This window comes from Hyperolius riggenbachi, chromosome 5, assembly GCF_040937935.1.
Source record: "Hyperolius riggenbachi isolate aHypRig1 chromosome 5, aHypRig1.pri, whole genome shotgun sequence".
Lineage (NCBI taxonomy): Eukaryota > Metazoa > Chordata > Amphibia > Anura > Hyperoliidae > Hyperolius > Hyperolius riggenbachi.
Genome location: NC_090650.1, coordinates 153,564,116 through 153,588,594, shown reverse-complemented (window position 1 = coordinate 153,588,594; position 24,479 = coordinate 153,564,116). Strand labels below are relative to the sequence as shown.

The following is a 24,479-nucleotide window of genomic DNA, read 5'->3' as shown; positions in this document are numbered from 1 at the left end:
GGAAACATTTGCAAATTATTGTGGATTCTAAACAAAGAACCAGTTGCATGACAAACACTCCACAGGTTTTGGATCACTGAAGCAATAAATGCCTAAACAAATAACACAGCAGCCAATCATGTGGCAAGCAGTCCTCTCTAGCTACATCTTGTTTTACTTTTCACTGCCTCCTGTAAACTCAGTGTATGGAAACCTGTTACCAGTTTCTGGAATCTCAAAGCTATCCATCCAAATATAAAACATATATCTGGCAGACACAATTAATGTAAGGAAAATCTGAAGGACTACAAACCCCAGAAAGGTTGTCACTGAGTACGTTAATGAACATTTTACTGAAACTAATAATCTATATGTTCATGGCAACGCTTGAAAGTAGTAAAACTTTTTATATGTATCCACTGCAATCTGGGCACCTGGGCTATGCTCTGAAAGGCCACCAAAGCAGACCTGTAGAGTTTTGTGTAACAGACAGTGAACCAGTGACAAATCATTACAGCTTTATCACTTTAGAAGTGTAGACAACTGCCACAGTTTAAAGAGGAACTTCAGCCTAAACAAACATACTGTCATTAAGTTACATTAGTTATGTTACTTAAAATAGATAGGTAATGCAATCTCTTATCCACCCTGTTTTAAAAGAACAGGAAAATTTTCGATTTCATGGGGGCAGCCATCTTTTTGGTTGAAAGGAGGTGACAGGGAGCTGATCCTGATCACCCCTCCCTGTTGCTAGACAAGGAGAACAACAACATCAGAAATACCATCATGCTTTGCACAGTATCAGGGGAAAAATGCCCGGGCAGTTTTCTTTTATGGGCGGAACTTAGCTTCTGTGCAGTCAAAAAATGAGACTTGATTCACTAACCCGTGATAACTCATATCACGGCTGCACTAGTGTTTTGCGTGCATTATAACCCGCGTAATGGTTTATGCACACAAACACAAATTTGTGTGTGCGCTTGCACGTGAAAATACGCTGTTGTGCGCGAAAAATTTGCATTTTTGAGCATAAACCGTTACGCGTTATGTGTGCAAAACGCTAGCGCGGCCGTGATATGAGTTATCACGGTTTAGTGAATCAAGCCCATAGGGTGAACAATCCCTGAGTGATATCTAATGCTAGCAGGGCCGGATTTTCCATAAGGCACTGTAGGCGCATGCCTACAGACGCCTCATGATGGAGAGGTGGCTCCCTCCTGGCCCCAAGCACCTGCCTCCCTCCTTCCCTGTGCAGAATCCCGAGCGGAGCATAAAAGATAAGTTACTCTGGCTCCCTAAAATGAAGGGACCCCTGTGGCCTCCTATGTTGACTAGCAGGGGAAGTAGGAAACATGTGACACCTGGGCCAGCCTGCACACTTGCAGTTCGGTTCAGAGGGGGTTTGTTGGTTCCAAGAGGGTGAAGTCTAGGGTGCCAGAACATTTGTGCCTATAGGCTCCTGTGATATAAATCCGGGCCTGAATGGTAGAGTTGACAGTGTTGATGCAGTCAGCATTTGAAGTAGCCCCCTTCTCCCCTGTTTGAATAATCCTCTAGCCCAGGCTTTCTCATTCAGGGTTCCTTGAGTACTCTGCAGGGGTTCCTTGGCATTTCTCCCCATTGTGGCCGAAGTATAATAAAGCACACTATAATAGGTAGAACTGTAACAAGAAGCACTAAATTGGGAGCTCAGTAGACAGTATAACGAGTGGCAGTGTAATAGGGGGTAGTGAAATAAATACTTTTAAAAACCATGCCTCCTGCAAAATAAATGCAGGGGTTGCTCAACATCAAAAATTTGTTTGCAGGGGTTCCTTGAGATCCAAAAGTTATTTGCAGGGTTCCTCCAGGGTAGAAAGGTTGAGAAAGGCTGCTCTAGCCTTTTCAAATGACTCATATGATTCATATGAAGCTTTATTGAGCCTGGGCAGATTGCCATATTTAGATCAGAATATGACTCTTGAGACCTGGAGAATCCTGATTTTTATGCCTTTCCCCTCCTGACACACTTCTTCCATGGGTCTGCCTCCCGTGCATACACCTGTATTGGTCACACCTACTGGTGAAGTCATCACTTCACTTCTGCACCAGTACTAATGTCAGCCAGTACTGATGTCAGTCAGTTGTCAAATGGGCAAGCGTCGTAGGCAAGTCCACTGTCTGATTCTCTTCCAAATAAGTCCCCAAGGCGTAGTAGAGTAGCCGGACCAGTGATATTAAAGTGTGCAGGCTGTGTACAGCAAAATTATTATTATTATGGTTGTTTTTTAAATAGTGCCAATAACTTCTGCAAGTTTTTACAGAGTATATGCAGTATATAGTCTGGTCACTAACTGTCCCTCAGATGGACTCACAATGTAATCCTTACCATAGTCCATCATAGCCTAGGGCCAATTTAAGGAAGGGGGGGGGGGCAATTAATCTATCTGTGTATTTTTGGGATGGGAGGAAACCAGAGTGCCCAGAGGTAACCCACACAAACACAGGGGGGGGAAGGTACAAAGCAAATAGGAGGTGCTGCTGCTGCAAATGTTTTGACTGGGGCAGCATTGTCAGTTCTAAATTATATGCCCCTAAAGGTTCTCATACACCCTGACCCTATTAGTAATAAGTCTTAAAAGCTAGTCTTTTTGTATTTTGTTTTTCATTGGCTCAATTCACAAAGCTTTATTGCATGTATTAAATCAAAATATTAATATAAAAAACAAAACAGACTGATTTTACTATATGTTTTCAAATGCCAATTTAGAATGACTGTTCCCACAAGGAGATAGGATGGGAATTGGGGAAGAGTTAAGTAGTTATTTAAAACGTAAAAAAAAAATGAAATGTAATAAAATGACATGTTCATAATTTCACTTAATAGCACAGAGCTACAAGATTGAGTAGAAATTGATCAAGATTGACAATGGGCAGGCTTGATGGTAACAAAGGTTCTTACATTTAGGATTTTTCTTTTAAATGATCTCTAATCATCACACATTTTTATACATATAACACATTATTCTTTGCAAGATTTAAAGCAATACACATTACATGTCAATATAATAACATATGTTAATCATATCACAGCTGGCTTCCATTTCCCATGCACTGCCATAATGATTCAAATACCACATGGAATCCTTAATATAACACATGTGGTTTTCAAAATACCTCATAGGTTAATACACCAGCCTCAGTCTTTATGAATTAACTAAAAATTGCATTGAGCCCTTAGTATTAGTTATCCCACACCCCAGTATAGGTAACCAGATGTGCCCCCAGTATTTGGTAGCCGCCCTCCTCAGTATTTATAGCTAGATGAGCATCCCGTATTGGATAGCCTCTCTCCACAGTATTAGGTAGTGCTCCTACCCATTATAGGTAGCCAGATGTGTCCCCAGTATTAGGCAGCCCCCTTCCCCAGTATAGATAGCCAAATTAGCTGTTCGCATATGAACTGGCATAGAATGGATAAAAATAACGTCAGGACCATAGGTGACACTTTTTCTAGTTTGGCTTTAGTTTTGTCTATAATATTCACAGACAGTTAAGGGTATTTTTCCCAGTAGGCTACCAAAATGTGGCTTAACCACTTCCCCTCTGCCTGACGAGTAACTACGCCTCTGCAAAATGCCACAACTCTGTGCAGGGGCGTAGCTACTACATCCCACCTGCTGCGCCCCCCCCCCCCCCTCGCTCACCCCCCACCCCCCCGCGCTTGGTACCGCCGCTCATTACCGACAATCATTAGCCGCTAGATCAATGAATGGGAAAACAAATCCCATTCATTGATCTAAGTCCCCCTGTGATTGGCCGCAGCCGTCTATTCAGACGGCTCTACCATTCATAAATCCCGTCCACGTGGTGTTTCCGTACTAATAGTACGGTAAGCTGAAGTCACCACTGAGGACATCTTGTGGCCAAATTGTAATATTACATCCCCCCCTTATTTTTCAGTTAATGATCCCTAGTTACCTTTTTTTTCTTTTTAATTTAACCCCTGACCTCCCACACTCCCCTAAAGTTACCTTTTTTTTTTTAATTAAAAAAAATAACAAAAAAAAATACATAAATAGTTACCTTAGGGACTGAACTTTTTTAATATGTATATAAAAACTGTATACTACAATTACTTTATAAATTATGGGCATGTAATTAGGGATAGACGCAAAACTGAAAAAATGCATCTTTATTTCCAAATAAAATATTGGCGCCATACATTGTACTAGGGGAAAATTTTAAACGTTGCAATAACCGAGACAAATGGGCAAATAAAATGTGTGGGTTTTAATTACGGTAGCATGTTTTATTTTGAAACTATAATGGCCGAAAACTGAGAAATAATGAATTTTTACAATTTTTTTCTTATTATTCCCATTAAAACTGAGTTAGAATAAAATAATTCTTAGCAAAAAGTACCCCTCAAAGAAAGCCTAATCAGTGGCGAAAAAAACAAGATATAGATTGTTTCGTTGTGATAAGTAGTAATAAAGTTATATGTGAATGAATGGAAGGAGCGCTGACGGGTGAAAATTGCTCTGTTTTTTTAAGGGGAAAAACCCTTCGAGGGGAAGTGGTTAAAATGAACTTTTATTAACAATCTACTATTGCTGGAAAAGAAACATTTTCATAGTATAAGTAAAGGAACATTTAGTATAAATGCTTAATATTCTAGTCATTAGGAACAACATAATTAATATGCAACCATAGCTACTGAACACAGTTTTTTCTTTTACTTACCTTACTTGTGCAGCTCATAGAAAAGATGCTGTGTTCTTTTTCTTCATCCTCAGGGACTACAATTTTGGTTCTGTACTGGTTGAAACATAAGCAGTGTGATTTTACTGCATAGCCTAACCAAAGTGAGTAGATAAATCTGAAAGTCAAAGGGCTTAGGTAAATTGTCACATAAAGCCCCATCTACATGATACAATTCTTTGTGCGATTCGATTATGATTCTATTTACGGTCCGATTAAATCTGACATGTCCGATCGGGATTTCGATTCATTTCGATTTGCCATTATTTTGCAATGGCAAATCGAGTTGAATCGAATCCCGATCGGACATGTTGGATTTAATCGGATCGTAAGTAGAATCGTAATTGAATCGCTCAAAGAATCGTATAGTGTAGATTGGGCACAAAGAATCGTAGAGTGTAGATTGGGCTTAAGTTTAAGGCTGACAGATCCTTTTTGCCTTCTATTCAGTCCCTATGCCCCAAGTCTTCACCCTATGTGGAGCATCCCCACTCAGCCTCGGGAGACTTTATACATCATCCCAGCACACAGTTACACCCAAGGTTCCAAGCTTTAGGAACTAAAAGACCAAAGGCAAAGTTTCCGCCAGAACCCCACTAGGCAAGACACAGGCAGGTAGAAGACTCAAACAGTTCAGGGTCGTACACAGAGATCAGATGACAATCAAACCAAGAGCTCAGGAAAAAGCCACAATGAAAGAAGCACTCGTAGCAGTTAGATACTCTACAAATGCCATCACTTTCAAGGTGAATAGGCCGGGGGCAGAACTTTATAGGAAAGCACACCAATCAGGGGAGACCTCACATTCCAGCAGCCAATAGGCTGCCACAGCAGATATACCTGATTGGCCCCTTAAAGGAGATAATTAGCCCCCAGCTGTCACTGCTGGCCCGGAGCGCATAGGATGGACGTGTGGCTGTGTGCACTTTCCCCTAAAGCTGGCTGTGTCCACACGCATGTGCACCTTCTGTCATGCTCACCGGGTCCAGGGTTAGGTGGAGGCCTCCCTGTATGGAATGCACCCTTTCCTGACACGCCTTTCTCACATGCTGTCCTCTGGTGCTGTTATGTAATAGCAGCTGTGGCTTGTTTCCACACTGTATTGTACCACCAGTCAGTCTGTCAGATCTGTTACGCCAGCCAGTCTGTCAGTCCTGTCACGCCAGCCTGTCAATCAGTCCTGTCATTTCAGTCTGTTAATCAGTCCTGTCATATCAGTCCTTTCATACCAGTTCTGTCATACCAGCCCTGTTATGCCTGTCAGTCAATCTTGTCATGCCAGTCCTGTCATGCCAGTCCTGTCACAGAAGTCTGGTTAGTCCCGTCACATTAGTCTCTTTTTGTCAGTTCTGCAAGTTGGGTTGCCAGTCCTCATGTAACCCGATTTATCCTTAGCACTCGGCCCCTGCTGAGAGGAATCCACCAGACACTTTTCTCAACCAGTAACTCTCAACACAAAAATACACTTTCCTTGCACATCACAGGTCAAAAATAATAATCTTCTCCTCTTCACAGCCGGTGCACTTGTAAAAGCTGCGGAATAAAAAAGTTAAGTTACACGTAAACTTTTAAATAAAATTGAGCTACAACAGATCTTCTTGTACAATCATGAACCACTTTACAGTACAACACTTTTTTTTATCACAGTACCATTCACTGAGGTATAGGGGCTTGGGTAGGGGACAGGTCTACTGAGCAATTCAGTTCCTATACAGTCTCAGTCCCTTGTAGCCAAGTCCAAGCTAAGGTATTCCTCAGCAAAACCTTAGGGGACTTGTCACTCTCTTTTCTATGGTACTGAAGCAATTTCCACAGTTCGTTGGTTGGCAATTTGGCATCCAAATTAATGTTCACTTTACTCAGAAGATGTCCGACTTTTACTCTATATACTGCAATACTCAAACTACTGTATCTCTTAGGCACCACTTGTTTGGATAGGGACTTCCCAAAATAATAAACAAAATAAAGAAAGAATCAAATAATCAAAAAGGGTTAGAGCAATAAAAATAAAACAAAATAAAAGCACAAAATTGACCAATGCACCCAGCTATACCATCATTATCTCACTCCTTCAATAGAACTCTTTTTTTCTTTGCTATTTGAATTTTATGCTGAATAAGCTCTAATTTTGTTATCTTGCAAAACTTGTATCTCCACTCTGTTGACTATTTATCTCTGACAATTGTCACTCCGCCTGTCACTGTAGTTCAGTTATTAACACAAGATGCAGTAAAACTCCTCCTCCAATCTTCTTTTTTAATGCTGAAAGGTTAACAGACTTAATTGTTTCTCACTGGCAGGTTCTGTTTATTTCCACGGCTTTTGCTCTCTTTCTCTCTCTCAGGCCGTGCACTCCAATAACACAAAAAAAACATTTTGGTTCACTTCTTAAAGGGAACCAGAGATGAACGTTTCACACAAAATAAACATATCAGTCGATAGCTTGTAAATAATAAATGCTCTACCTGATAATTTCGCCGCTCTGGTGTGACTTTTTTAGTGTTTTTTTATCCATTATTGCTCCAGGAAAAATCAAATATGGCCGCCGGCTCATATCCCTTCTGGTTCCGGGTTATGAGTTGTTCTGGATGTGCTGTCTAGGCTATATGAGACTATGCTGCTATCTAGGCTATATGAGAAAGGCTGCTGCAGCCTTTCATCTGTGTGCTTTTATTTTGGTATGATGTGCAGCTGCCTGTAGGAAGTGTCTCTCATAGGAATGAAACTGCAGTCATCATCATTATCTATGCAGAGTGCACACAGAGCACACAGATCATATTGCAGCCACACTTGATTCTCTCTCAGCAGGAGCAGCCCCTCCCATGTCATCACAGCTCTCAGTATGCAAAGCAGGAAATCTGAGCCAGGAGGTGGCAGGCTTGGGCTTGAAAAGACTCCACAGAAGAGCTATAATGATTCCAGGTCAAACCTAGCCTGAGCCAGTCGGGGATTCTTATCACAGCTGATAATAGACTAATTAAGTAGATAAGAATGAAACTAAAAGCAGGGTAGGTGTTTACTGTCATGATGTACCCACTGATAAATGTAATAACATACATGAGGGTGCTTCGTCTCTGGTTCTCTTTAAATCAGGCTTTTAGTAAACACTGCAGAACAAATCAACTGATGAACGGATGACTATTGAACTGAGCAGACTGACAGGAAAAATGTCTCTGAGTCAGGATCACTGCGAGCGGCTTACTGTGTTAGTTCTGAGGGGGCTATAAGAGGCTGTGATCACTTTCCTGATGACAAAAATGCACTCACACTTAATGTACTTAGTTACAGTCTCTGTTATCTGGCAGAGCAGCACTATCTTGCATTAATAAACTGATTATCATCACAATGTCACTGTCTCTTTAAGGCTTTATCAGACAGGCAGATTTTAGTCACACCACTTTCATCAGAATATGCCCTTCAGTAACTTGTGTTATCTGTCTCTATCTTTAGAAAACCTCCACTGAACGCTGGCCCTTTCTGAACACACTTGTGGCTTATGCTGGCGCAAGGCCTATACTCATCTGACCTGACAGGGTCTCTCTCCTCCTGCGCTCGCCTGGATCTTGCCTGCTGTATCTTTAACACGGTCTCCGGTCACTGCCTGGGCTCTGACACTGCTGCCCCCGCTCTGCTGGTGGTCTGGATGCTGCCGCTGGGCACCCTCTTTGCCTCATGGGGTGGCTGTGTGCAGCTGCTCTCACTGTCCTCCTTCCTCCCTCACCGCCGCCTCCTGACTGACTGAAAATCTGTGAGGAGAACTGGTATCAACAAGTTCCCTCAGCCTTTTCCACGCCCCCCCCTGCCTCTGCTCTGTCCCTCCTCCCTGTTTCTAGAAGGTTCCCCACTCTGTGTACTGGGTTGCCTAGCAACCCAATCTATGCAACTATCTGAGCGCCTGGTCCCTCTCTGTGCGTCGTTTTGATTCCACAATACTGCTGTTAAAGGCGCAGTGCACACAGTATGTCAATTTCACAGACTAAAGGCAAATTACATTCCTACTTCACAGTACCCCTTTTTAAAGGCACAGTTCACTTAACATGCTAATTTCACATTACACATGTACATAACACTCCCACATTACAATTCTCTCTTTTAGAGGGTTACACTCATCTTCCTTCCCTTATGGCAAGGAAACCTCTCTGGTTTTTGTTGCCTTTGGTAAGCAGTCCTAGGGGTCAAGACCTTGTGGGCCCTAGGCAGCAAAGTAGTCCATCACCCCCTAGGGGTGATGGCCCATCATCCCTTGTGGGTTGCTCTGGTGAAGACCCATGCTCTCTTAGACTCCACACCCTGGGAGTGCCCCCACCAATCACCAGTGCTGAAATCAACAGGAGAGGAAACTGGCTGCCCTTAGTGAATTGCAGATGGGCCAGGATACTAATTCACAGATATGAATGCAAGCACAAAGTGTGTGAGGAGTTATCACCTGGCCTGAGCTGTTGTTTAGTGCAGGGTTACTACAGACTGCAGACACACAATTCCTGTCCAGCCTCAACCCTTAACGTGGGAGCTATGCTCCAAGCGTTAAACTTTGCTTGCGTTGATACAGCATAATGACACGCCCTTTGTCAAGTGCTTGACCATATCTGGTGAGCAATGTGAAATATATAGACAATGACATTTAATTCACACCCACAACAGTAACTGGGGGGTAGGCACATGATTAACAATTCAATTCATTACCCTTTAGAACACAGAACAGCAAAGCTGAGGTTCTACAGAAAGCACTTAAGGCTAAAGTCCTCATTCATGCCCAGCCTGTCCATCTATCAAGCCTACTATATATATATATATATATATATATATATATATATATATATATATATATATATATACACATATATATATATATATATATATATATTTATTTCATACAGCCTCAACACCTGCTATTATGTTTTACAATTACAGTTATGCAAATATGCCAACATTTAATAACATGTTACAAAGATAATGTGCAAAGATGCAACCCTGTCTATGCCCAGCTTGATTAAACAGATAGTTAAAAACAAGCTAAAAGAAAAAATCTTCACCCAGCCGCCTCCTCTCGCTATACAAACTCCAAACCTTATATCATCCCTAACCATCTTCTCATCACTATCTGAACTCACTGTCTCCTCTCTTATCTCTGAATCTCATTCCTCTACATGCCACCTTGACCCCATTCCTTCTCACCTCATTACTCTCCTATCCTCTACCAGCTCACTTGCCTTAACCTCACTCTTCAACCTTTCTCCCACCAAAGGAACCTTTCCACCCACACTCAAACAAGCCCTCATAACGTCTGAACTCAAATAATCTTCTGTTGACCCCTCTTCCCTGCCCAAATACCACCCTATCTCTCTCCTCCCCTTCTCTTCCAAACTACTTGAGTTTCATATCTACTCTGACTTAGTCCTGACCGTCACCTCACTGCTAATTCTATTTGATGACTTTCAATCTGGATTCTGCCCCAGCCAGTCAAACAAAACTTTCCTAATCAAAGTAATCAATGATATGGCACTGCTACATAGAGATGGCCCGAACTGTTCGCCGGCGAACTTCCGTGGTTCACGATCACGGAGAACCGCAAACTTTTCCGGAAGTTCGATTTGCCCCCATAGTGCATCATTAAGGTCAACTTTGACCCTCTACATCACAGTCAGCAGGCACATTGTAGCCAATCAGGCTACACTCCCTCCTGGAGCCCCACCCACCTTATAAAAGGCAGGCAGCGTTGGACTCACGTGTGTGCCTGCAGTAATTAGAGAAGGGAGAGCTGCTGCAGAGACATTAGGGAAAGCTTAGTTAGGCTACAGTTAGGCTTGTTAGGTTGCATTTTCTTGCTGATACTTATTGCTAAAAAGCACTTCCTATCCTCAACAGCTCTTTTGAGAGCTAATGTTGTTCTTGTGATCTATTTTTTTTTTTTTTGTGGCCCACTTGCATTATATACAGCCCTGTCAGTCAGTCGCAGCTGGCCTTTGGCACCTTAATTCCTACTGTGCCACTGCTAGGCCCAGCACATTCAGTGACTACCTGTGTGTGTGACAGGCAGCTGCACATTTGTAATCCCAATCACTGCACCTGTTCACTGTTTAGTCCACCTACCTACCTACCTACCTACGTGAGCGCATGCATTGTTAATACCACCAGTCATTGCAGTCCATGTGTGTGTGTGACAGGCAGCAGCACATTTGTAATCCCAATCACTGCACCTGTTTACTGTTCAGTGCACCTACCTACCTATACCTACGTGATCGCAGGCATTGTTAATACCACCAGTCATTGCACCTGTTCAGGGTACCTGTGTGTCTGTGTGTGTGTGACAGGCAGCTGCACATTTGTAATACCAATCACTGCAACCTGTTCACTGCACCTGTGTAACCGCACATTGTTGTACCAGCAGTCACTGCATACCCGTTCACTGCACCTGTGTAACCATACTTTGTATTAGTCAAGCCAGTGCATACCTTTCACTTCATCCCCCCAATATGGACAAAACAAAAGGCAGAGCCAGAGGCAGGCCACCTGGAAGGTCTGTTCGAGGTCACACTGTCATGATTTCGTGCGGCCCTCGACCAAAGTACAGTGTTCATCAACCCCTAATATTGTCAGGACGTAGTTGACTATTTAACACAGAACACCTCATCTTTCTCAGCTTCCGCATGGAAGCGTGACATATCTTCCTCCTCCTGCTCTGATTCTGGCACCCCACTTAACAATCAGTCAGCTGCCACCACCAAAGAGCCATCACCCCAGGGCTCAGCGGTGTGGACATTTTTTTGTGTGTCTGCCTCAGATGAGAGCAATGCCATCTGTACTTTCTGCCACCGAAAATTGAGCTGTGGAAAGACCAAGACCCGCGCAGGGACAACTACCTTATGAAGGCACATGATTACAAAGCACAAACTGCAATGGTAGGACCACCTGAGGAAAAGCAGCACACAAAAGCAAAGCCACACACCGCAGTGGAAGATACCAGGCCGCAATTTTTTCCAAAAAAGCTATACCTAAACTGTACCGTGTTGTTGAAAGGCAAGTGGTGACATATCTGGCACACAGCGTTGGGTCAAGGGTCCATCTGACCACTGATGCCTGGTCTGCAAAGCACGCTCAGGCCTGCCAGAAGACTAAGTCTGTCCCCACACACAGCATCTCTGCCTGCACACCGTGTGACTGCCTGCCCCAAGACTAAGCCGTTCCCCACACAGCATCTCTGCCCGCAGGCCGGTTGACTGCTTTCAGGGCCGGTGCTACCATAGAGGCAAAAGGGGCAATTGCCCCAGGGCCCCAGAGCCTGTAGGGGCCCCCAAGATGTCCCTCCCCCCTCCTAACTATTGCTCCCCAGGGCCTCTGCAGAGTCTTTGGCAGAGTAGCATCTCATCTGTGCTGGCGAGCAAGTGAGACACTACACTGACATAGACTCTGCGGGGCCCCAGGTAGCACAGTTAAGTTGGGAGGTGATTGGGGGAGGGTCAGCAGTCAGCTCAAGGGCCCGGGGGGGGGGGAATTTGGCTGCAACAAAGGGCCTCTAATGACGCTTTTTGGTTGGGGGGGTGTTTGTTGGGGGGGCCCCCAGGCTAATTTTGCCCTAGGGCCCAATTGTTACTTGAACCGGCACTGACTGCCTTCTCCGCCACCACCAACAGGGTCCACCAGGACTCCAGGTGGATTCCTGAATTTTTAAGGCCGCTGCTAGCAGCGGGCGCTATAACAATTTTTCTGGTTGGTGTACATGCCTGCCTAATTTTTCTGGCTGCAGGCCACTTGACTGCCTTCTCCGCCACCACCAACAGGGTCCAGGACTCTAGACGGATTCCTGAATTTCGAGACCAATAACAATTTTTTCTGGTGTGTGTACATGCCTGCCTAATTTTTCTGGCTGTACTGCAGCTGCAACAACAAAACAAAAGGCATGTACATGTGCCAATGCCCTTTTGTGATCATTACCTTGCTGCGGTGAAGGGGCTTGCGTATCACAATGAAGCAATGACCGTCGGCTATATGAGTGTGACTGGGGGGGGGGGGTGGCACACCCACGATAATAAGGTCGTTGCTTCATTGTGGGCAAAATTTGACCAAATTTGATCAGCTGAACAGTCACTGTTCTGTCATTCAGCTACGTCAGCCCGGCGACCATATGGGCTGGAAAGCCGCCATCACCTGCACTCTCATCATGGTGCGCACCAGTCCAGCATGGCCGTCACTACACAAACAGCTGTTTGCAGTCACTGCATACCTTTCACTGCATCTTTGACTGCACATTGTATTATACCTGGAAGTCAGTGCATACCTTTTACTTGAATGGATGGCAGACTTTCCCTTCATAACAGATTCTCGTTAACCAGTTCTCATTCAGTCGTTTTTCACTTTATGCATCCGAGCTATGTTCACCTCCCATTCATTAGCCTATAACTTTATTACTACTTATCACAATGAACTGATCTATATCTTGTTTTTTCCGCCACCAATTTGGCTTTCTTTGGGGGGTACATTTTACTAAGAGCCACTTTACTGTAAATGCATTTTAAAAGGAAGAATAAGAAAAAAACGGAAAAAAAATCATTATTTCTCACTTTTTGGCAATTATAGTTTTAAAATAATACATGCCTTCATAATTAAAACCCACGTATTGTATATGCCCATTTGTCCCGGTTATTACACCGTTTAAATTATGTCCCTATCATAATGTATGGTGACATTATTTTATTTGGAAATAAAAGTGCATTTTTTCCGTTTTGCATTCATCACTATTTACAAGCTTATAACAAAAAAAAAATTAGAAATATTTCATCTTTACATAGATATTTAAAAAGTTTAGACCCTTAGGTAAATATTTGTGTTTTTTTTTTTTTTATTGTAATGTTGTTTTTTTTTGTTGTTTTTTTTTAATTAAACATTTTATGTGGGTATTTTTGGGAGGGTGGGATTGAAATTGTATTTTTTTTTTTTTTGTAAATATGTGTATTTTTATTTTTATTTAATATTTAGCTATAGTTTACTTTTTGGCCACAAGATGGCAGCCATGAGTTTGTTTACAGTGACGTCACTCTAAGCGTAACACGTACGCTTAGAGCGACGTAGGGGAACATAGGAAGCAGAAAAAGCGTAGCTTCCGAGAGAAGCTGTCGCTTTTTCTGCGGGGGAGAGGAATCAGTGATCGGGCACCGTTGCCCGATTCACTAATGCGCTGACTAACAAACCGCGGGCCGGGAGCACCCGTGCACGCGCGCGATCGGCTGCGGGAACGGGCAGGAGCGCACATGGCTTCCTGGACGTGAGTTTCAAGTCCAGGAATGTGAAATAGTTAAAGGATTTAAAGTTGATTCATCTCATATACAGCAGGGTCTCGAATGTCCTCCTGTATTGTTATTTTTGGTCACTACCTCAGGACGTGCATGCCATGCCTGCTGCCTTTCCTGGATGTGTGGTAGCTGTTCCTGCTCCTTTGCCCACAGCGTGCCTGCTGCCTTCCTTGGAGGTGTGGTGCTAGCCGTTTCTGCTCTTTTGCCCATAGCGTGCCTGCTGCCTTCCTTAGATGTGTGGTGGTGGTGGTAGCCGTTTCTTAGGCTTCCACTCCTGACCGGAATCGAACCAGGATTCCCCGGCCATTACCCGTGGTCACCATGGTACTGAGAAAGTACCATCGAAAGTTTCACACAACACATTCTTGGCAAATGCTTTCGATTTGGTTCGTCTTGCGCTGGGTCAAGGGTCCATCTGAGCACAGATGCCTGGTCTGCAAAGCACGGTCAGGGCAGGTACATTACTTATACAGCAAATGGGTCCTTACTTGGATGTGTGGTGGTGGTAGCTGGTTCTCAGGCTCCCACTCTGGACCGGAATCTAACCCAGATTCCCCGGCCATTACCTGTGGTCACAATGGCAGACTTCATAACAGATTCTCGTTACAGGTACTGAACAGCCAGCAGAAAATGTAATTTAAAAAAAATAGATGTATGCTTTAACAATGGTAGAGAAAAAACCATCAAAAGTTGATAAGGCAGCCATACATTACCTGATATCACTGAGGAAGAGCAATCTCGCCATGGTGAGCACCAGTCCAGCACGGCCGTCACTACATAAACAGCTGTTTGCGGTGCGTTACACAGTGAGTTTGGTGTGTCAGTGTGAAGCTGTACTCTAATCACACTCCCTGATTGATGTATACACATGCAAGATGTTTTAAAACACTTTAGGCCTGCAATTTAGCATTCAATGTGATTTCTGCCCTTAAAACGCTGCTTTGCGTCAAATCCAGATTGATCCCTGGGACTTTTGGCGTGTATCCCACTCCCCCATGCAAAAACTCAGATGTTAGACCCCTTGAAACATCTTTTCCATCACTTTTGTGGCCAGCATAAGTGTTTCTAGTTTTCAAAGTTCGCCTCCCCATTGAAGCCTATTGCGGTTCGCGGAAGTTTGCGCAAACCGAACTTTTGCGGAAGTTCCCGTTCGCGGTTCTCAAACCGAAAATCGGAGGTTCGGGCCATCTCTAGTGTAGTTATGAAATTTCATTTGCGAGCATGCAAGGGGCCAAGCTGTAGCGCACAAGCCCCTTCTCTCTGATGCCAGGTTTTATTTATTTATTTATATAGCACCAACATATTACGCAGCACTGTACAGAGTATATTGTCTTGTCACTTAACTGTCCCTCAGAGGGGCTCACAATCTAATCCCCACCATAGTCCTATGTCTACAGGGAGTGCAGAATTATTAGGCAAGTGGTATTTTTGAGGAATAATTTTATTATTGAACAACAACCATGTTCTCAATGAACCCAAAAAACTAATTCATATAAGAGCTGAATATTTTTGAAAGTAGTTTTTAGTTTGTTTTTAGTTTTAGCTATTTTAGGGGGATATCTGTGTGCAGGTGACTATTACTGTGCATAATTATTATCCATCTTAACGAAAAACATTATTAGGCAACTTAACAAAAAACAAATATATACCCATTTCAATATTTATTTTTACCAGTGAAACCAATATAACACCTCAACATTCACAAATATACATTTCTGACATTCAAAAATAAAACAAAAACAAATCAGTGACCAGTCTAGCCACCTTTCTTTGCAAGGACACTCAAAAGCCTGCCATCCATGGATTCTGTCAGTGTTTTGATCTGTTCACCATCAACATTGCGTGCAGCAGCAACCACAGCCTCCCAGACACTGTTCAGAGAGGTGTACTGTTTTCCCTCCTTGTAAATCTCACATTTTATGACGGACCACAGGTTCTCAATGGGGTTCAGATCAGGTGAACAAGGAGGCCATGTCATTAGTTTTTCTTCTTTTATACCCTTTCTTGCCAGCCACGCTGTGGAGTACTTGGACGCGTGTGATGGAGCATTGTCCTGCATGAAAATCATGTTTTTCTTGAAGGATGCAGACTTCTTCCTGTACCACTGCTTGAAGAAGGTGTCTTCCAGAAACTGGCAGTAGGACTGGGAGTTGAGCTTGACTCCATCCTCAACCCGAAAAGGCCCCACAAGCTCATCTTTTGAGTATTTTAAATGAAACGCTTGATTGTTCGATGATCACGCTTCAGAAGCTTTGCAATTTTAAGAGCGCTGCATCCCTTTGCAAGATATCTCACTATTTTTGACTTTTCTGAGCCTGTCAAGTCTTTCTTTTGACCCATTTTGCCAAAGGAAAGGAAGATTCCTAATAATTATGCACACCTGATGTAGGGTGTGGATGTCATTAGACCACACCCCTTCTCATTACAGAGATGCACATCACCTAATATGCTTAATTGGTAGTAGGCTTTCGAGCCTATACAGCTTGGAGTAAGACAACATGCATAAAGAGGATGATGTGGTCAAAATACCCATTTGCCTAATAATTCTGCACTCCCTGTATGTATGTATTGTGTAGTGCATGTATCATAGTCTAGGGACAATTTTAGGTGGATGACAATTAACTTATCTGTATGTTTTTGGGATGTGGGAGGACACTGGAGTGCCCAGAGGAAACCCACGCAGACACAGGGAGAACATACAAACTCCTTGCAGATGTTGACCTGGCTGGGGTACAAACCGGGGACCCAGTGCTGCAAGGCGAGAGTGCTAACCACTACGCCACTGTGCTGCCCTCCAGATCCCTGCTGCTGCAGCAGCATTTACGCAATCTCCCACAGTACAGCGGAAATAGTTAAGTGCTGGGGAAACATGGATGATCATGAAAAAGAATTGGAAAGGGTTAAAGTACTAAGCCATGTATTTAAATACAAGCCTAATACTTGATATTTACTTTTGCTACTGTATTTCAAGTTTGTTTTTTTTAATGATCTTTGTCTTTGCTATACTTTCCCTAAATTACATTCACTTTGTTCTCTTCCTTTTGTTCTGCATATCTGGTACTGGTGTGGCCATTATACTTTTTTTGTGATACATGATTTTATTATGAACATATAACTTAAAGAGACACCGAAGCGAAAAAAAAAAAATGATATAGTGAATTGGTTGTGTACTATGAATAATTACTAGAAGATTAGCAGCAAAGAAAATATTCTCATACTTTTATTTTCAGGTATATAGTGTTTTTTCTAACATTGCTTCATTCTATAATATGTGCAGATTACACAACACTCAGCATTGAAAATGAGTCTTTCAGAGCAGTCTGTGAAGTAATGACCTCTCCTCTAGCAGAGAAAAAGTAAACAGTTTACTTACAGTTGAGATAATAAAAGTCAGATAACAGCCCTCTCCATGACTAACTTAGTCGGAGAGCTTAATGGCTTGTTTGCATAGAGATAACAACTGGAGTTTCTCAACTCTTCCTGTACTGGAAACAATTAGACTGATGTATCTGATCTTAATGTTTTATTTCTTAGCTGTACTACACATACAAATCATAATATCATAATTTTTTTTCCGCTTCAGTGTCTCTTTATCTGGATTGAACTTCAAACAAACTGGACATAGGCGGATCTCAGGAAATGTGGGATGTTTCTTAAACTGTACATTTGGTACTGATTATTCCTTTTACCATGATGCTGAACAGTTAACTATTTTAGGCATCCACCGCGCTGGTACTTGCTTGAAAAGCATCCGCTCTGCCGCTTATTTGCTCAAAGTAGCTGTGTCCATTGGCGGTTCGCCGCTACCGTTGCTCGTACTATCCAGTTCCACTCTGTTCATACACATGTGCAGCCGTGACGTCACCACGCTGCTCTCAGCCTGTGACTAGTATCGCCCGCCTATCCGGGCTTCATCAGACGGCGAACGGCCAATGGACACAGCTACTTTGAGCATATAAGCGGCAGAGCGGATGCTTTTCAAGCAAGTACCAGCGCGGTGGATGCCCTGTAGAGGTGGAGAGAGCCCTCCGGGGTACCGTGGACAGGAGGTGGTGAGAGCCCTCTAGTATATGCTGTGGTGTGTCTGCTTGCTCTGCATATGCATAAGCTTCTATGGCCGCTTGAGCTGCTGTTATGAACTGCATCACTGTTATGTGCTCTATTCTAAGCAATTGGATGCACGATACTGTATGTTGCTACAGTGGTTCCAGTATCCCATGAAGAGCTGTTCTTGAATCACACTTCCCACCAGACCCCTTGATCAAAGGATTGATATTGGTGTTTTCATCACTTCCGGGAGTTATAAGGCCGGTTTGTGTGGGTGTGTGTGATGTGTGCAGTCTGTGTGACACATGCCAGCTGTGTATGTGGTGCATTACATCATAGGCTGCTCTTTTTAGTGGGGACAATGGGGGATTTGTATGCAGTTATCAATAAATAGAGATTGTTTTTGTGAGACTTCAGTGAATTTTTTGGTGTATTGTGGGTATATTTACCACTGTGAGTCTCCCCTATTAGGGTTAATACAATTCATAAAGTTGCCTAGCGCTTGGTATTGTTTGGTTTTGGTGTAACAGATAATGCGCATCAGTGGACAGAGTCTGTGTGTTTAGCCACTTTCCTAGTCCCCAACTGCTAACATTTTCTCCCTCCAAAACAGGAAGTTGTCCTTCAGATCTGATGTTTTTGTGGCTACACTTGTAGGTGTAAAGATCATTATGAATAATCAATTAGCAAAAAGCATCATGACTAAATAGGTTGTAAAAAAAAAATATAAATGCCAACGTTATTCATTATTCAAATTGCAAATACCAATGGAAAATTTAAAACCATCTAAAATGTACATAGCACTCCTGTAACAAATGTTGGAGAGGCAGCCGCGGTGAATAGCGCTACCTCCGCGGCTGCCTCCAGCTCCCTGTCTAGCGTTGTATCCGTGCCTCAGGCGTCTAGCACGCCGAGGACGGGTCTATCAGTTGCACATAGGGTTGGTTTGTCGCGTGCGCGTGCGCATAGACAGGACCTTTATGCGGGGAGGAGGCGCGTCAGCTCACCAGCCGGTCGGCTGACGTCAGAAGAGACGCTCGCCGCTCCTCATTGGCTGATAGGAGGGGGCGTGCCTGATGGGTCTCCTCTGCTTCCAAAGCCTAGCTGATTCACTCGCAACTTGTCTGCTGTTGCGAATACTTCGTGTTAGCGCTCAGACCCTTAGATAGTTCCGGTGTGCTTTGATCCGGGAGGATTTCACACAAGATAGGAATTGTTTGATAGCTCTAATCATTATACTACTGTGTATTATTTGTGTATGACTCTGGCTCGTTCTGACTATTCTTCTGCTCAGCGATTCTGTACCTTTGCCCATCTGATCTTTCTGCTGACTCTACCTGTTTATACCTTTTAGTCTCTGCCTTCCGATTTTGTACTGCATCTGTCTGTCTGTTGCCAAACCCGATCTGTCTGACCTCTCTACTCTCACCAGAGGGCCCTTGACTCTGGTGAGGGGGGCGCTGTACTGTTAGTACCCACTAGCTCCTCTGGTGAGGTATTGTTAAACCTATCAGTACTACTGTTGCACTAAATCACTATATTATTGTTGTCACCACAGCTTCTGATATACCAGTATTATAGGTGATACTGCAGATCACCTATAATCAGAATTCTGTTATTTGCTGACACAAATCGTTACAGAACAGCAGTCCAAAATGTCTATGGACGCACTGTGTAACCAGGTTGACGTCTTGACCACGCAGTGAATAATTTAACTGTATTGATCAATACTCAACAAACTCAGATCACCCAGCTGTCTGGGACGGGTCGCACCCTCCAGACTGCAATGGTACCAGTGCAGTCCCCTCCAGTTAAAGAACCTAGAATGCCTATGCCAGGCAAATTTTCAGGGCACACATCTGATTTTCAGAATTTCAGAAACCGTTGCCTTTCTTACTTTGAGATGAGGCCTGTTTCATCAGGGACTGAGAGTCAGAGGGTAACTTTCATTAAAACACTTTTATCCGGGGATTCACAGACACGGGCTTACAGTCTTCCAAGTGGTCATGAGGCATTACCTTCTGTGCAGAGTTTTTTCAAATCAATGGCTATTATATATGATGATCCAGATAGCGCAGTCACTGCTGAGAGGAAACTTAAAAGTCTCAGGCAGGGACAGAAAACCGCTGAGGCCTATGCTGCAGAGTTTAGACGGTGGGCAGTATCGGCTAGGTGGGGACCGTTTGCCTTATTAGACTGTTTTTTGTCTGGGTTATCCGACCCCGTAGTGGATGTAATGCTAAGTCATCCTGAACCCAAGACTTTAGATGATGCGATCTCTCTTGCAGTAAGAATAGATCGCCGTATTCGCTATCAGAGGCAAGCTCGTGGTAGACACTCTGTGAGATCAGTTCCCACCATTTCTCCTGTCCCTTCTCCTCCTCAGGATGAACCGATGTAGATCAGACATTCTAAATTGTCAGAGGTCGAGAAAAATCAGAGACGGTCAGAGGGGCTCTGCCTATATTGCGCAGAAAAGGGCCATATAGTACAGAACTGTCCTAAAAAGGCGGAGGCAGAAAAGGAGTAGCTAGAGGTACTACCCTAGGCGAGCCAGTGTTACCTCTACTTGATAATCGGTTACTACTCCCTTGTTCTATTTCCTGGGAAGATCAAGTCCGGTCTACCCAGGCATTTATAGAATCGGGTTCAGCTGCTAATTTTATAGATTATGAATTTGTTAAGAAATTGGGGATCCCCTTACTCCCTTTAGACAGACAGATTGTCCTCACTGCAGTGGATGCCTCTCCACTTCAAGGAAGTCATCCCCTGTCTGAGACTCCGAGTTTGCTATGTCACGTGGGGGTATTGAATAGAGAACAAATACAATTTTTTGTGCTTAAAATGGCCACTTCTACTGTAATCCTTGGGATGCCGTGGCTGCAAAAACATTCTCCTCAGATAGATTGGAGTTCTGGCCAGTTACTTAGCTGGTCCTCCTTTTGCCATCATCATTGTATGGAGAAAGTTGCTGTTTGCACTACCAAGATTCAAGTAGAAGGGTTACCTGCACAATATGCAGAATTTGCTGATGTCTTTTGTCCTAAGTCGGCAGACAAACTTCCTCCACACAGAACTTTTGACTGCCCCATTGAGCTAAGACCTGGTTGTATGCCCCCTAGAGGTCATTTATATAACCTGTCCGCTCCTGAAAAAACTCGCTATGCAGGACTACATTAAAGAAAACCTTGCCAAAGGTTTTATCCGTCCTTCTAAGTCTCCGGCCGGAGCAGGGTTCTTTTTTGTTCAAAAGAAGGATGGTGGCTTTCGCCCCTGCATAGATTATCGAGAATTGAATAAAATTACCATAAAGAATCGTTACCCACTCCCGTTAATTGACGACTTGTTCTCCCAGGTTACTGATGCATGTGTCTTTTCTAAACTCGACTTGAGAGGGGCATACAACCTGGTACGCATTAGGGAGGGTGACAAATAGAAGACAGCATTTAACACACCTGACTGGCACTACGAGTACCTTGTTATGCCCTTCGGATTGTGTAACGCTCCTGCCGTCTTCCAGGAGTTGGTCAATGAGATTTTCCGAGAGGTCCAGGGATGATTCGTCTTAGTATATCTGGACGACATACTGATTTTCTCACCCAGTCTAGCTAAACACAGAGAGCATTTGAGATTTGTTCTGGAGAAACTGAGACAGAATTCTTTGTATGCAAAAATTGAGAAATGTCTTTTTGAGGTATCAGAGGTTCCTTTCTTGGGATATGTCATCTCAACCTCAGGACTCTCCATGGACCCCAAAAAAGTAGCTGCCGTTTTGGAGTGGCCACAGCCCATGGGGCTGAAGGCACTCCAAAGATTTCTTGGCTTTGCCAATTACTACAGAAAATGTATAAAGGGATTTTCTTTGGTAGTGTCACCTCTCACCAACCTCACTAAAAAAGGAGCTGACACTTATAATTGGTCACCCGAAGCTCATTTTGCTTTCTCATCTCTGAAGAACCTGTTTTGCTCCGCCCCTATTTTGCGACACGTTGATGTCACCTGTCCCTTTTTAGTTGAGGTAGATGCATCAGAGATTGGGGTCGGGGCTGTACTGTCTCAACACTCAGGTTTCCAGGGCAGATTGCATCCCTGTGCTTTCTTCTCACGTAAATTCTCCCCAATGGAGAGAAATTACGATATCGGCAACCGAGAGCTGTTAGCCATTAAACTCGCGTTTGAGGAATGGCGTCATTGGCTCGAGGGGGCAGAACACATGATTACAGTCTATACTGACCACAAAAACTTGGAATATGTTGAAGGTGCCAAGAGGCTCAGTCCTCGACAGGCCCGCTGGTCATTATTCTTTTCGAGATTCAGATTTATCATTACGTATAAGCCAGGGAATAAAAATGTCAAGGCAGATGCTCTGTCTAGATGTTTTGAGCCCGAGACAGTACAGCCGTCAACTCCCGAGAACATACTGCCCGAGAAGGTTGTCGTGGCAGCCACTGAGACCTGGGAGGATTGGGCACTTACTTTGGGGCCCTATCAACAAGACGTTCCCGAGGGGAAACCTGACGGAGTTCTATTTGTGCCACTTCAGTTACGGCTGCAAATTTTGCAATTATTTCATGCACATAAAAATGCAGGGCATCCTGGGGTGGCTAGAACGCAGGATTTACTGTCTAGGTGTGTGTGGTGGCCATCACTGGTCCTAGATTGTAGAGAGTTTGTCAAAAACTGTACAGTTTGTGCCAGGAATAAGCCATCCAGCCAAGCTCCTGTGGGCACCCTTCAGCCTTTGCCTGTACCTGAGGAACCATGGACCCATTTGTCCATGGATTTTGTGGGCGAACTTCCCAGGTCCGAGGGAAAGACAGTCATATGGGTGGTAGTCGACAGGTTTAGCAAAATGGATCACTTTGTTCCGCTGGACGGACTCCCCTCTGCCCAGGAATTGGCGTATCTCTTCATTCAACACATTTTCCGCTTACATGGCATACCTGAAAATGTGGTGTCAGATAGGGGAGTCCAGTTTGTGTCCAAATTCTGGAGAGCCTTTTGTCATCATCTTAGAATTAACCTGTCATTTTCCTCCGGCTACCACCCACAGACCAATGGGCAAACTGAGAGGGTTAATCAGTCTTTAGATCAATTTCTTAGATGCTATGTGGCTGACGCGCAGTTAGAATGGGCAAAGTTTTTGCCATTCGCAGAATTTGCGCATAACAACCTGAAAAGTTCCTCTTCAGGCTTTTCTCCCTTTCAAGTGGTGACGGGGAGAGCTCCCAAGTTCTCTCCATTGGCAGTGGTGTCTTCTCCTTTCCCTGCTCTGGAAGAATGGCAGGGATCTTTTAAGGAGATTTGGACCATGGTCAAAAGGAACTTGGAAAAGGCCTTCCAGATCCAGAAGAAGCAGGCTGATAAAAAACGATCTGTAGAGTGGGACTTTGTGCCCAGAGACATGGTGTGTGTTTCTACCCGACATCTGGTGCTGAAACAGCCATCCGCAAAACTGGGGCCCTGTCTAGCCTTGTATCCGTGCCTCAAGCGTCTAGCACGCCGAGGACGGGTCTGTCTGTCTGCGCATAGGGTTGCTTTGTCGCGCGCGCGCGCATAGACAGGACCTTTATGCGGGGAGGAGGCGCGTCAGCTGACCGGCCGGTCGGCTGACGTCAGAAGAGACGCTCGCCGCTCCTCATTGGCTGATAGGTGATGGGTCTCCTCTGCTTCAAAAGCCTAGCTGATTCACTCGCAACTTATCTGCTGTTGCAAATATTTCATGTTAGCGCTCAGACCCTTAGATAGTTCCGGTGTGCTTTGATCCGGGAGGAAACCAGGGATTTCACACAAGATAGGAATTGTTTGATAGCTCTAATCATTATACTACTTTGTATTATTTGTGTATGACTCTGGCTCGTTCTGACTATTCTTCTGCTCAGCGATTCTGTACCTTTGCCCATCTGATCTTGCTGCTGACTCTGCCTGTTTATCACTTTCAGTCTCTGCCTTCCGATTTTGTACTGCATCTGTCTGTTGCCAAACCCGATCTGTCTGACCTCTCTACTCTCACCAGAGGGCCCTCGACTCTGGTGAGGGGCGCTGTACTGTTAGTACCCACCAGCTCCTCTGCAGAGGTATTGTTAAACATATCAGTACTACTGTTGCACCAAATCACTATATTATTGTTGTCACCACAGCTTCTGATATACCAGTATTATAGGTGATTCTGCAGATCACCATATAATCAGGTATACATCTGCATTATAGGTGATACTGCAGATCACCTATAATCAGAATTCTGTTATTTGCTGACACAAATCGTTACAACTCCATACACTGCTCAAAACACCCGCTCTCTGTCGCATTCACACCACACCTATAGGTACTGATACCTAGTTGGGCTAGCCAGCTTCTTAAGCGTGGGAGAGATAGCAGTGTGTAATTGCAGCGTCTGCCATAAGGCTCAGTAGGTAATCACAG

General features: G+C 44.0%; 1 protein-coding gene and 1 long non-coding RNA gene across 6 annotated transcripts in view; one reads left to right on the top strand and one right to left on the bottom strand.

The window, feature by feature from the left end:
* LOC137518477 (uncharacterized) overlaps nucleotides 1-8,447 on the bottom strand; it is a 138,489-nt gene extending 130,042 nt beyond the window's left edge. For both annotated transcript variants that reach the window (XR_011020828.1, XR_011020827.1), the window contains exons 1-2: nucleotides 8,249-8,447; nucleotides 4,705-4,774 (exon numbers count right to left, since the gene is read on the bottom strand). This is a non-coding gene — a long non-coding RNA (uncharacterized lncRNA). The remainder of the gene's footprint in view (nucleotides 1-4,704; nucleotides 4,775-8,248) is intronic.
* Nucleotides 1-24,479, top strand: part of SUGCT (succinyl-CoA:glutarate-CoA transferase) — a 1,486,943-nt gene that overhangs the window by 890,126 nt on the left and 572,338 nt on the right. The window lies entirely within an intron of this gene.